General features: G+C 38.7%; 1 long non-coding RNA gene across 1 annotated transcript; it reads right to left on the bottom strand.

The window, feature by feature from the left end:
• Window positions 1-249: 249 nt before the first annotated feature.
• LOC133525062 (uncharacterized) lies at window positions 250-4400 on the bottom strand. Its single transcript, XR_009800513.1, has 2 exons — window positions 2896-4400; window positions 250-2039 (listed from the first exon to the last, which is right to left on the bottom strand). It is a non-coding gene; the product is annotated as an uncharacterized LOC133525062 (long non-coding RNA).
• Window positions 4401-14088: the final 9688 nt, after the last annotated feature.

Here is a 14088-nt window from a genome sequence, read left to right as displayed (position 1 = left end):
CAAAATGTATTCCACTGATGTCATGCTTAAAACAATCCAACATTTTGAGAATAATATGGTTAGTTATAATTTTTTACCCCTCTCATTTCTTGAAAATATAAGTAATTATGTTGAAACTCAGTAAGAGTTGCTGGAGAGATGCTATCTAGCAACCCTTACTGGACTTGTACTCCCTAACTATAGAGCTATTTTTTAATAAGTAAAAAGAAATGCAAAAAAGCAGTTACTTCTTTTACAGTCAAATATCCATTAACTTTATAACTTTTTAATATTTTGTGTTCTACGTTGTATCGATATATGTGTACCCGAAGTCGATAAATGAGAACTCTCTATGACAGTTCAAGAATGCCACAATAATTCCGGTCTCTGTTAATAATAGTTTGCCACCTTATTGACGTGCATTTTTACATATCAAACAAAAAATAAATAAAAAATATTGAATGTGGATACATTCATCCTCCTTAGACGTGGCTGCTACAGTCTTCACGATTTTATTTGCCGTGTGATCATCGCTTTCCAGTTGCAGCTTGGTGCCATCGAGGAATGTCCATAGTATATGAAAAAAGAAAAATGTTTATAATACCATTCATTGTATCACAATATCGACTAAGTACTACTAGAGGGCACCTTTAACCTTATTTTGGCAATGTTAAATATCCTTACAATTGTCTATTAATGATAGTTTTCAGTAAGTAGCTCATAATTGGGTAGTTTCTCCCCTACACCCTAAATTCATCCAACGAAATAAAATGTTCCGTAGGGTATACATGGTGGCCTATTTAGATCGTTCAGTATGGGAAAGTTTGAAACTATAACACATACGAAGATCTGTTCCTAGGAATCATGCCATCGATTTTCTATATATAAAGACGGGCCAATAACACCTGCTTTGTATCTACTGTTTTATTTTTGAAGATTCTATACCTATGTTATAATTATCACCTACTAAGTTTTTGAAATTAACAAAACTAAAGCTATTTTAGTCTAACAAGCATATTGTTATACTTTCTCTTTCACATATGTAAACTATTGAATGAAAAACAATAGCCCATAGGTAAGCCCATATAATATACCTAAGCCCTAACTCGTAAAATACTTGTCAAGGAGAAGTTATATTCTAATCTTCATGGACACGTTTGTTTCACCAAATAGCACTGTTTAAATGCAAATATAAAAAGATACTATATGTAAAATATTTGAAGAGTTTCATCCATTATTCCTGGGATCCATTATCAGAAATAGATCTTGACTAAAATGAAGCTTAAAAAATAACTTGCAGAACAATCGTAACGAAGAAGATATCGCCAAACGTGAAATACGCGTAGTTGAGGTGTCTGGTCTGGTCTTCATCAGCAGTTCCACTTAATTAAATGTCACTCACTTTTTTAATGTAAATGCTTGATTTGTTGATACAACAACAAATATATACAGGGTGTTTATTTAGTCACCTGCAAATAATTTACGAGGTGAATAATAGGTCATACATTCCTTTGTACATTTCTACAAATCTTATGATATGAGCTCTGTTCATGGGTTCTGCTCGTTTGCCTCCTATATTTAAAAAAATACTTCTACTTAACATAACGCCATTCCTTTGTACATCTCTATAAATCTTCTGATACGAGCTCTGTTCATGGGCTCTGATCTTATGCCTCCTATATTTAAAAAAATACTTCTACTTAACATAGCGCCATTTCTATGTACATATCTACAAATCTTAAGATACGACCTCTGTTCATGGGCTCTGCTCGTTTGCCTCCTGTATTTAAAAAAATACTTCTACTTAACATAACGCCATTCCTTTGTACATCTCTACAAATCTTATGATATGAGCTCTGTTCATGGGTTCTGCTCGTTTGCCTCCTATATTAAAAAAAATACTTCTACTTAACATAACGCCATTCCTTTGTACATCTCTATAAATCTTCTGATACGAGCTCTGTTCGTGGGCTCTGCTCGTTTGCCTCCTATATTAAAAAAAATAAATTCTACTTAACATAGTGCCATTTCTTTGTACATATCTACTTATCCTATGATACCTCTGTTCATGGGCTCTGCTCATTTGCCTCCTATATTTAAAAAAATACTTCTACTTAACATAGCGCCATTTCTATGTACATATCTACAAATCTTATGATACGACCTCTGTTCATGGGCTCTGCTCGTTTGCCTCCTGTATTTAAAAAAAATTATTCTACTTAACATAACGCCATTCTTTTGTACATCTCTACAAACCTTATGATATGAGCTCTGTTCATGGGTTCTGCTCGTTTGCCTCCTATATTAAAAAAAATACTTCTACTTAACATAACGCCATTCTTTTGTACATCTCTATAAATCTTCTGATACGAGCTCTGTTCGTGGGCTCTGCTCGTTTGCCTCCTATATAAAAAAAAAAAAAACTGCTTAACATAGTGCCATTTCTTTGTACATATCTACTTATCCTATGATACAACCTCTGTTCATGGGCTCTGCTCATTTGCCTCCTATATTTAAAAAAATACTTTTACTTAACATAGCGCCATTTCTATGTACATATCTACAAATCTTATCATACGACCTCTGTTCATGGGCTCTGCTCGTTTGCCTCCTGTATTTAAAAAAATTCTTCTACTTAACATAACGCCATTCCTTCGTACATCTCTACAAATCTTATGATATGAGCTCTGTTCATGGGTTCTGCTCATTTGCCTCCTATATTAAAAAAAAATACTTCTACTTAACATAACGCCATTCCTTTGTACATCTCTATAAATCTTCTGATACGAGCTCTGTTCGTGGGCACTGCTCGTTTGCCTCATATATTAAAAAAAAAAATTCTCCTTAACATAATGCCATTTCTTTGTACATAGATATGTACAAAGAAATAGTAAGTAGATACTTATCCTATGATACAACCTCTGTTCATGGGCTCTGCTCATTTGCCTCCTATATTTTAAAAAATACTTCTACTTAACATAGCGCCATTTCTATGTACATATCTACAAATCTTATGATACGACCTCTGTTCATGGGCTCTGCTCGTTTGCCTCCTGTATTTAAAAAAATACTTCTACTTAACATAACGCCATTCCTTCGTACATCTCTACAAATCTTATGATATGAGCTCTGTTCATGGGTTCTGCTCGTTTGCCTCCTATATTTAAAAAAAATACTTCTACTTAACATAACGCCATTCCTTTGTACATCTCTATAAATCTTCTGATACGAGCTCTGTTCGTGGGCACTGCTCGTTTGCCTCATATATTAAAAAAAAAAATCTCCTTAACATAGTGCCATTTCTTTGTACATATCTACTTATCCTATGATACAACCTCTGTTCATGGGCTCTGCTCATTTGCCTCCTATATTTAAAAAAATACTTCTACTTAACATAGCGCCATTTCTATGTACATATCTACAAATCTTATGATACGACCTCTGTTCATGAGTTCTGCTCGTTTAGCTCCTACTTAAAAAAAAAAAACGATTCTACTTAACATAGCGCTGTTTCTTTGTACATATCTACCAATTCTATGATACGAGTATGACCTCTGTTCATGGGCTCTGCTCGTTTGCCTACTATATAAAAAAAATCTACTTAACATACCGCTGTTTCTTTGTATATATATATCTACTTATCCTATGATAGGTACGACCTCTGTTCATGGGCTTTCCTCATTTGCCTCCTATATTTAAATAATACCAGACAAATGCGAGCCGGACTCGCCCATCTAGGGTACCGTAGTTTTTAGTATTTCTTGTTATTGCGGCAACAGTAATACATCATCTGTGAAAATATCAACTAACTATCACGGTTTACGAGATACAGCCTGGTGACAGACGGATAGACGTACTGACAGCGGAGTCTTAGTAATAGGCTCCCGTTTTACCCTTTGGGTACTGAACCCTAAAAAGGAACTTTTACTTATCATAGCGCTCTTTTTGGATATACTGTATAGTAATATTGAATTTACTGCTCTTCTGACCTATTTCGGTACCTTTTATGTACTTAGTACTTACCTACATACATATTAAGGTTACATACAACTATTATTTCTAGAATCAAAAAATCAATACAAACAAACCTACGTAATATACACGTATTTTAAAAACATAATCCTCGAAACTCGAAAGCTCCTCTTTTTGTAAATGCAATGCAAATAAAACGCATTAAACTTAATCATGACGTCACGATCAAGTATCATTTAATAAGGGGCGTTTCGCGTAGATAACGATTGTCAGATTTGACTCTCATTTCTAACTTTTGTATTGCTTCAATGTTATGGGTCCCATAAAGACATGTTTCTTTTATAAAAACTTATTATCTAGCCTAGCCTTTTGGCAGTATTTTCTCGAGCTTTACGCAGTTGATTGAGGAAGCTGCCATACAAGACAAAAGCATTTTCAAAGCGACTTTCTCTTAGAACACCCCATCTATCCGTCTATCTATCATAATTTATTTCAGGCAACTAGCCTAGACTAGACTAAAGATATATTTTAAAACTAAATACTACAAATCACATTATTTTACTGCGGCATGAAACTATTTATCATAAGACATACCCTTTGAGACTGTCTACCCATTGTTTTTGTATATGACAGCTACACATCCTTTCAGCAATGGCTTTTAGGAACTGCAAACTAATAATCTATGGCCCGCTGATTTTACCAGTGCAATCAGTCAACTTCGGGCAGCTTGTGGCATGCAGTTGGGGAGTAACGATCTCACGTACCCGAGTGTTCCTAGGGAGTTCTGTCATTCGAAGGAGGGTGGGTGGGACAGGATTATCTGCTTCTGGGTTGCCTTGGCCGGCCGGCCAGGGTGGAATCGTTAGAGCTATAAGTTCCAAGGGTGGAAGTGCAAGACGCGAGTTGGCACAGTGGCTGTTACAGCCACTGGGTTGAAAGCGGTGCACGCCTCTCGATACCCCTGAGCCGCTCACACCAGTGTTACTCTTGAGCCATCCCAGATGTCGCTTTTTGTGTTGTCTGCCGGAAATAAAATTGTATACCGTTTTATTAGGCAGGCGTCTGGTTTTTTATCCCATAGCTCAGTGTTTAGCCCATCTCTTTCACACAATAACCTAGTTTATTTTAGATTCCAACAACTCTCAATAGTCCTTACACCCTGTCGGGCCTGCCTCTGCGTGCGTCCTATGACATGGGCAAGGGCAGCATCAGCTCGGTGTACATCTTACATTTCATGAACGTGTCAAAAGGGCCTCTACGTTAGGTTAGGGCTCGGCGCACGCTTCTCAAAGGTCCGGAATACCATTGTTCCGTGATGGGAAAGACATACAAATTAAAATAATAATAATCGTTAATGCAATGCAGTGCTCTATTTGTCAAAGAAAATAAAATTGTTTCACACTCACAAAACATTCATTCTTATTTTTGCTTATTTTTTCATACATTAAGTATCTTTCTGTAAATAAGATCACTATTTTCTCTCTTGTCAGATTTATTTTACTATTTGAATAACATGACAGCGTCAAATGTCGTAAAAAGTATACAAGTAAAAAGGTTTAAGAAAAGAGTCCGCAACATATTATTTATTAGACCTATTAGCAAAGAATATCCTATTAGTACGGTCGCGGAAATTGATTCTTTAGCAACTTGCGGTTCAAGTAAATTTGGCTGTACATACTTATGGTAAGAGCTGTCCATTGTAACGTGACACGTTAACTGCTAAAGAATCAATTTCCTCGACTGTACTTACAAGCTAAGCCTAAAGTGCCATGGCAATTAATGCAAGCTTACGAATAAATACAAAAACCGGACAAGGGCGAGTCGGACTCGCCCAACATGATTCCGTACTTTTTAGTATTTGGTTTTTTATATACTACGTTGGTGGCAAACAAGCATACGGCCCACCTGATGGTAAGCAGTCTCCATAGCCTATGTACGCCTGCAACTCCAGAGGAATTATATGCGCGTTGCCGAGCCTAACAACCCTCCTTCCCCTCGTTGAGCTCTGGCAACCTTCCTCACCGGCAGGAACACAATACTATGTTGTTATAGTGGCAACAGAAATACGTCATCTTTGAAAATTTCAACTGTCTATCACGGTTCATGAGATACAGCCTGGTGACAGACGGACGGACGGACGGACGGACGGACAGCGGAGTCTTAGTAATAGGGTCCCGTTTGGGTACGGAACCCTAAAGATGAAAACTGCTGCCATGTTACTATACATTTAAGAAACACAGGAAATCTGGAATTGACATATTGAAAAATTATATTGTTATCTTCTTCTGCACGACTTTTTAGTATGAGGAAGCTACTTAGGTACGTAAGGCTACCCCCGATTCATTTGTTATGAGGGGGCCCTCGGCCTTAGAGCACGCATAGCACAAGGGCTACGCCCGACTTTCTTAATATGAGGCCGCCGCTGTAGCCCGACGTCAGAGCGTTCATATCATTTCGGGCTAGCATGACGGGCTACGCAAGACTCCTTTGCCATCTCACTTACTTAAAAAAAAATCTTAAATTTAAAACTCTTTTACTTGAATAACCTTTTCACTTTTAGTTACATGTATGGCGTGCCTAAAAATTATATTTTTATACATTTGAACTTCTAAACTAAGTAGTAGCTTACCATCATGCGGGCCACCAACGTAGTATAAAAAATACCTACTTTCCACTTTTCTCTTTTGGTTATCTTATAGTTTTTGAGTAAAATAGCTGTGACATACGGACAGACAGATAGACAGACAGATGGACATGACGAAACTGTAAGGGTTTTTGCCATTTTGGCTACGGAACCATAAAATGCACACTGTAAATTTCAACTACCTAACCCACTCGTATTATAGATCAAAAATTCCTTTTTCGCAAGAAGTAAGTAAGCCAGTAAGTAGTTTATTTTTTGTACTTGTTAGACAATTCTATCTTAGTGTACCGAACTTAACAGTTATTTTTTTTACTTTGAGAGCGCACCACCGACATTCTTAGTGGTGTACGCGTATTTCTCTGTAGCTGAATGTTTGTAGATGATTATCTTATATCGATACTTTAAAATGTTGTGGTATTCCTACAGCCATTTTAAATATCTTCTCTTTTAAACTTAAGTTTTTCATGCATTCCTGAAACGGAACAAGTCTATGATAGGATTGATGGGAGAAAATAATGCAAAAACGCGGCATTAAGCAAAATGATCATTTGTGATTCAGGGAGAGGAAGACATTGAAAGGAGAGTGAATGCTGGAAATCGTGTGAATGGGGCACTCAACGCTTTTATGAGCAGCCAGAAGGTGTCGCAAAAAGCACGGTTGGCTGTGCATAGAGGGGTGTTGGTGCCTACACTTATGTATGGTAGCGAAAGTTGGGTATGGCAGAAGAAACATCAGAGTCAAGTGAATGCAGTGGAAATGAGAGCGTTGAGAAGTGTGTGTGGTGTAAAATTACAAGATAGAATTAGGAACAGCGTGATAAGGGAAAAGTGTGGACTGAACGAAGATGTAGTGACAAAAATTGAGAAAGGTATGTTGAGATGGTTTGGACACGTGGAAAGAATGAGTGAAAGAAGGTTAACAAAGAGAGTGTATAAAGGAGAAGTAGAAGAGGGAGCTGGAAGGGGTAGACCTCGGCGGACTTTCTCAGATCAAATCGGGGAAATCCTGAAAAAAGGCCAGGTCAAGAGCACCCTAAACCGACGAGCATGTATGAGGAATGTCATGAAAGTGAAGGAAGCGAAAGAGGTATGTCAGGATCGTAGCAAGTGGAAATCCGTGGTCTCTGCCTACCCTTTCGGAAAATAGGCGTGATTATATGTATGTATGTATGTATGTATGTATGTATGTATGTGATTCAGGGTTAATATCTATCGGGTATCACTGAACCCCAACGGATATATTTTTGCAATACAACACAAATGCACACCTCAATAGAAGAAAATAATACTGAAAAACAATAGGCCTGTCTACTCGCTAAGAAGCACTTAGGGCAGCTTGTGATGAGTCAATCTCTAAGTAATCTGCCTAGTTACCTACCTCAAAACGAGACCGCTTTTCCATACAAACGTAGTCCCCATTACGGATAATATTTTTACAGTACATATGTTGCTACTTTACCGCACTAGTGTGAAAATTAGCATATTACGTTACTATGTCGAACATTTAAAGAGCCATGTACTGTAAAACGTTGTACGATACATGTGCGAATAAGTAATTCGCAACTCGTGTCGATTTAAAACACTCCCTTCGGTCGTGTTTTAATTTATCGCCACTTGTTTCAAATTTCCTATTTTTCGCACTTGTATCGTAATGTACTATTACAAAATTGGATGTAGAACGAAGGGAATATCAATATCCAGAGAGGAAAATGGGGACTATGTTTGTATGGAGAACCGGTCATCCCTTTTCCTTTTAATAGTTTAATATGCTTCGGCACATGATTATTTGAGACAATATACATGCATTGTATTTCCATTACCTTAAGCAGAGAACACGGTGGCTTCGAAAGAGTCTCGGGTCATGTGGAAATAAAGCTCTTCACATAATGTTGTGTAATTCTCCTTTTTCCGAAAGTGTCCGCGAAATGTCCAAATGCACAATTGCCCAGAGTATGCAGTATTCTCTTCATCAGCTATTATGGCAGCCAGGGCCAATATTTTGATTTTATTATTTATTTCTATATCGACTCGCTTCCCATCGAACCAATTTTTTCAATATGATTGACATTTGTGACATTTGTCATGAACAGTCCGTTATTTGGACGGCTCGGTGAGCTCGGACAGCCCGGCCCGGCCTGTCTCGCGCTCGGAGACTCAACGATAGTGTCAACGATAGATACTATAATATAGAGATGATGGCCCGGTCGCCCCGGCCCCGGAACGGTCCGGCGACGGTGGCGCTCCTGAAAGTCCGTGTGACGGCTGGCTCCGGTCCGCCCCGGCCCGGCCCTGGCACTGTGTAGCGTGAGTCATCCTTAATAAAGCAGAAAAAAATGTTCTAAAAAAAAACAAAAATATGACAAAAAATTCGGCCAGGAATCCTTAGCCTATCTTCTTCTCTTCTTTGTCGGTCCCTCGGATCATTACTGAGGTTCGTGACCACTTGGTTTTGCAGCTCCCGTGATTTGTCTCCATCGGTCTCCCGTAGCCCTCACCGCTTGATGGAGTTTGCCTGAGGTGTCCTTCTTAACTTGGTCGGACCATCTAGCCCTGCGGTCTTTCGCCTTCCACTTTTCCAAGCACGACCAGTTTGTCCAAGCTTTTATCACCTCTACGCATAACATTGCCAAAGTAGGCTAGTACCCGATGTTGGCATATGGTGGACAAACGTGTTTTGAAGTTTTGATGCCTTAGGCAGTGTCTTACCTGAGCGAATAACTCGCGAACGCGAAGCGGCGCGGCGCGGGTGAATTCAATCCTTTGATACCTATGGAAGTGTCCTACGTGGGCGATCTCCGAATGCCGTTGGGCCGCCGCGCCGCGTCGTATTTGCGAGTCATCGCCCACGTAAGCCGCGCTGTTATCCTATACAGATTAATAAAAAAAAAATCAATTTAACACCACAAATAAAGCTGTGGCCACAACTATCTGTGGTCAGATTAATTATGGCCGAGGCCACTGTTTTCACCGAACAGCCATCGGTATAAGTATTTACTGGCGTCTAGGTTTGCTTTTAACTAATTAGAACTAGTTCAATTGACGAAACAGTTACAGTAGGTCCAAATTTGAACCCGTTTACTTTGTCAAAAAACAAGCGACTTTTATTTGTTTTAATTCAGGACAATTTAATAGTATTTTATGCAACAGTTGTATAAGAAGGGTCAAAAAAGGCGAGTGGCGTGAGTTACAATGTGAGCCGGAGCCGAAGGCGTAGGCGAACATTGTAAAGGAATACGCCACGAGAATTTTTTGACCTACTTATACAACGTTGCATACAATATTTTTCCTACGAGTCAACAAAAATAAATCTTAATTTAGGTAAACAAATTACAGCAAAAGTATATAGCCAAGACGCGCGAGCATACCTTGTTACGCGCCCGGCCCGCCCCGGGCCGCGGCCGGCCGGTCGGCGACACCTCCTCGTAACTCATGAGGCCCTGGTACATGCTACTTGCTTAATTAATTTTTTGGACAGTTTTTTTCTCAATTTTGGCCACCGTAGCCTACGGAGACTAACAAGCAACGCTAAGCGGTCTTCGTAGTCTATGGGTGTTGCTATATTACGGGTGTCACATGCGTGTTTCTGACTTATGAAGTAATTATTTTTACTATGCAACCAAATGAATATTTTGTAAGTTGGCATCAATGCACTTAGTTTAAAACTGTATTCATTTTGGTTTTGTTAGGTTGGTAGCCATTAATCGCAGTAACGTTATAGCGATTAAAAGCACAAGTGCTGTTATGAGGAATAGACAATATAGACTTTTCTTGAAATCTTTTATGTATGTTCTTATATTCGTGTTAATGAATGCATAAATGACAGATAACAGTAGAGGAGTAGGAAAAAAGTATAATACGACGATGTTATGGTGAATTAAGCGTTTAGGGGCTTATACCTCATTAAAATATGACTAATGTTGTGTTTTCTATAGGTACCTTGAGCTTTTTATGTTCTTCGTTCTAGGATCTATGCATTTTAAAGATATTAAGCTATGTGAAATATGCTATTGGATATATATAAGTATATAGTACTTATAAGTTACCGATATACATAAACTACTACACGATATCATATGGAACTTACGCCAACATTATAATAAATATCTCCACAATAAGACAGCTGTGAAATGGCTTGGTTTAAATTTAATGTACAGGCGCTCGGTAATCCGGCACTTACCAATCCGGCTCGTCCAGTAATTCGTCAGAAATCGTTAGATGGCTCGCTCTGTAATCCGGCAGTGTTACGAATCGTTCAAAAATGCACCAGTTTTTGATCCTTTTTAGGGTTCCGTAGCCAAATGGCAAAACACGGAACCCTTATAGATTTGTCATGTCCGTCTGTCTGTCCGATTATGTCACCGCCACTTTTTTCATCAGGTGTAATAATTAATGTTTGTAATAAAAACTAACTTCCTAAATTTCCATATAATATTTTTAATTTCATGTAATAAATAATTTCACAATTAATGTCATTCAAAATGCATATTTTTTAATTAAAATATTCAATGAAAATGTATAAATTCAATCATCATTCAATGTCTCTATGTTTAAATTTAACTATGGCAATTTTGTAATCAAAGCTTTGACATATGGAAGGTAGAAATCAGGGAACAGAATCTCCATATACCAAAAAGTGTCCGACAAAAAACCATAAAAATATGTGGCGCTACAATACCTAGAATACTTGAGAAAAAAATCTAATCATAGACAACGCACTTCACTCCGTCAATAACGCCTAGGTTCTTAGCTACTCTGGAGAGATTTGGAACTATTATTTATAGCTGACAGCTGGACACTTTTCCAACAGTTCTGCCTAAGGAGCTTCTGTTCCTTGCTTCCTTCCATACTTTGACAGTTCCTAATAGACCTTACTAAAACTTACCGTTGTTATCCGATTCCCCAAGGACTTTGTCACTTTTGGATTTTTGTAACTTGGAAAGTAAGCCTCAAGTAGTTCACCCTCACACCTTAGAACCTAAATGGTCGCGTACTGTGCGGTTCAAGAGGAATTTCCTCCCGCGGACGCTCCGGCTGTGGAATGAGCTCCCTTCCGAGGTTTTCCCGAGGGTCTACAGTATGGGGTTCTTCAAAAAAGGAGTGTACAGGTTTTTTAAGGGTCGGCAACGCGCATGTAACACCTCTGGAGTTGCAGGCGTCCATAGGCTGCGGTGACTGCTTACCATCAGGCGGGCCGTATGCTTGTTTGCCACCGTCGTGGTATAAAAAAAAAGCCAGCGTTTATACTACAGTCCACAACATCATCTGAGACCAGCGAAGATTTCACAGGCAGTAACACACCGCCGCGCCAACCGCCGAATTACAGAGCGGTTGCATTGTTTGAAATCGGATGGTTGAAATTCGATCATGGGCAGTTGAAGACAATGCTTTAGATGACACTTTACTGTCTTTGAGGAAGTTAAACGGCAATATTATTAACAAAATATATTATAGCAAGAACCAATTTAAAATAAATAAATGTTTCGTTAATGCATCATCATCCTCTTTCGCTACCGGAAACGCTTTACATGTTGATCATAATAAAAATGAGACCTAACATGTTGCCGTTATTGATTCAACTATGTTTTCTATATAACCTTTATTTCCATACTAACCCAATTATCCGGCACTTCCTATAATCCGGCATGAGGGTAAATATTCCAATACCGGATTACCGAGCGCCGCTTACCTATAGGTAGAATGTGTTTATAACTTGATTTATTAAGACGATTGTAAATTGTGGCGTCAGGTATCTTGATTTTTGATTTATTTAGAGATCGCTTTTTAGCGATAAGACCGCCTGTTGTTACCTGGTTCTATTTTCCTTTAAAATTCATTTGTAGTTTTACATGTATGTCTTCTTCCTCGCGTTGTCCCGGCATTTTGCCACGGCTCATGGGAGCCTGGGGTCCGCTTGACAACTAATCCCAAGATTTGGCGTAGGCACTAGTTTTTACGAAAGCGACTGCCATCTGACCTTCCAACCCAGAGGGTAAACTAGGCCTTGTTAGGAATAGTCCGGTTTCCTCACGATGTTTTCCTTCACCGAAAAGCGACTGGTAAATATCAAATGATATTTCGTACATAAGTTCCGAAAAACCCATTGGTACGAGCCGGGGTTTGAACCCGCGACCTCCGGATTGCAAGTCGCACGCTCTTACCGCTAGGCCACCAGCGCTTTTTTACATGTATGTAAGTCAGTCGCTAGTTTTACATGTATGTAAAATGTATAATTGTTGGTGCAATAAAGAATATTTACTTACTTTACTTACTTACTTTATCTCAGCAATTACAAAACTCATGAAAGTATTGTTTGGTGAACTGAACCCCTAGTGTAAATTTATACGATAGCGTGACGTGACGTACGCGTTTGCTTTAAGTCTCATTTTGTATGGGATTATGAGTTTCCAAAACGTCCCGCTTGGCGCGCTGTTTCTAAATCCCATACAAAATGAGACTTAAAGCAAACGCGTACGTCACGTCACGGGGTACAGGTTTGTAGTTGCCGTTACACGATTGGTTACCTTTTATAGCAGAGGAAATCGTATCAAAGATGCCACTTTTTAAACAAACATTTTCATTGCACAGACAAATGGGACGGATTCAAGCCTCAAAATTTTCCATAGTCTAAATACACACTTCAATTCTGTAGTTGTGATTTTTCGAATACGTATTTTTTAGGGTTCCGTACCTAAAGGGTCAACGGGACCCTATTACTGAGACTTCGTTGTCCGTCCGTCCGTCTGTCACCACGCTGTATCTCATGAACCGTGATAGTTAGCCAGTTGAAATTACTACAGATTATGTATTTCTGTTGCCGCTATAACAACAAATATTAAAAACATAATAAAATAAATATTTAAGGGGGGCTCCTATACAACAAACATATTTTTTTTGCCGTTTTTATAAATAATGGTACGGAACCCTTCGTACGCGAGTCCGACTCGCACTTGGCCGGTTATTTTTACGCTTAATTGTAAAACCCGTTTTGCCGCATACGACCTTATAGAATAAGCTACCGGAAAAGTATAATATTCACTAAGCGCGAAGTATCGGGACAGCACAGGGGGCCTACCGCGAAAACCGAAATTCGCAAATTGCGAGGATCTTTCTCTTTTACTCTCACTAAGACCTAATAAGAGTGACAGAGAAAAATGACCGCAATTGACGAACTTCGATTTTCGCGGTTATAGCGCAGGTTTCGGGAAGCAAGCAAGCGCCTTATTTTTAGATTTTATTGTTTAACGATGTGTCACCTTAAGGAATAATCAATTGCGCTTATTGGTAAATTGGCAAGGAATAAATATAATTAACTTAACGAGCAATGATTTTATTGACCTGCTGTAACTTTCTAGTTTGTATACCTCCTGGCATGTTAAAGGAAAAACTTCACTTTGAAGCTCCACGCCAAGAAAAATGTGATTTTCTATTTATAAGAAGGTCCTTTGGAGATTAATGTTGTGGTTACGTTTACTTAATGTAAGATACTGGCTTCA

Source organism: Cydia pomonella, chromosome 14 (assembly GCF_033807575.1).
Source record: "Cydia pomonella isolate Wapato2018A chromosome 14, ilCydPomo1, whole genome shotgun sequence".
Lineage (NCBI taxonomy): Eukaryota > Metazoa > Arthropoda > Insecta > Lepidoptera > Tortricidae > Cydia > Cydia pomonella.
The sequence above is the reverse complement of the archived record's forward strand: the minus strand, read 5'-3'. Positions and strand labels throughout refer to the sequence as shown.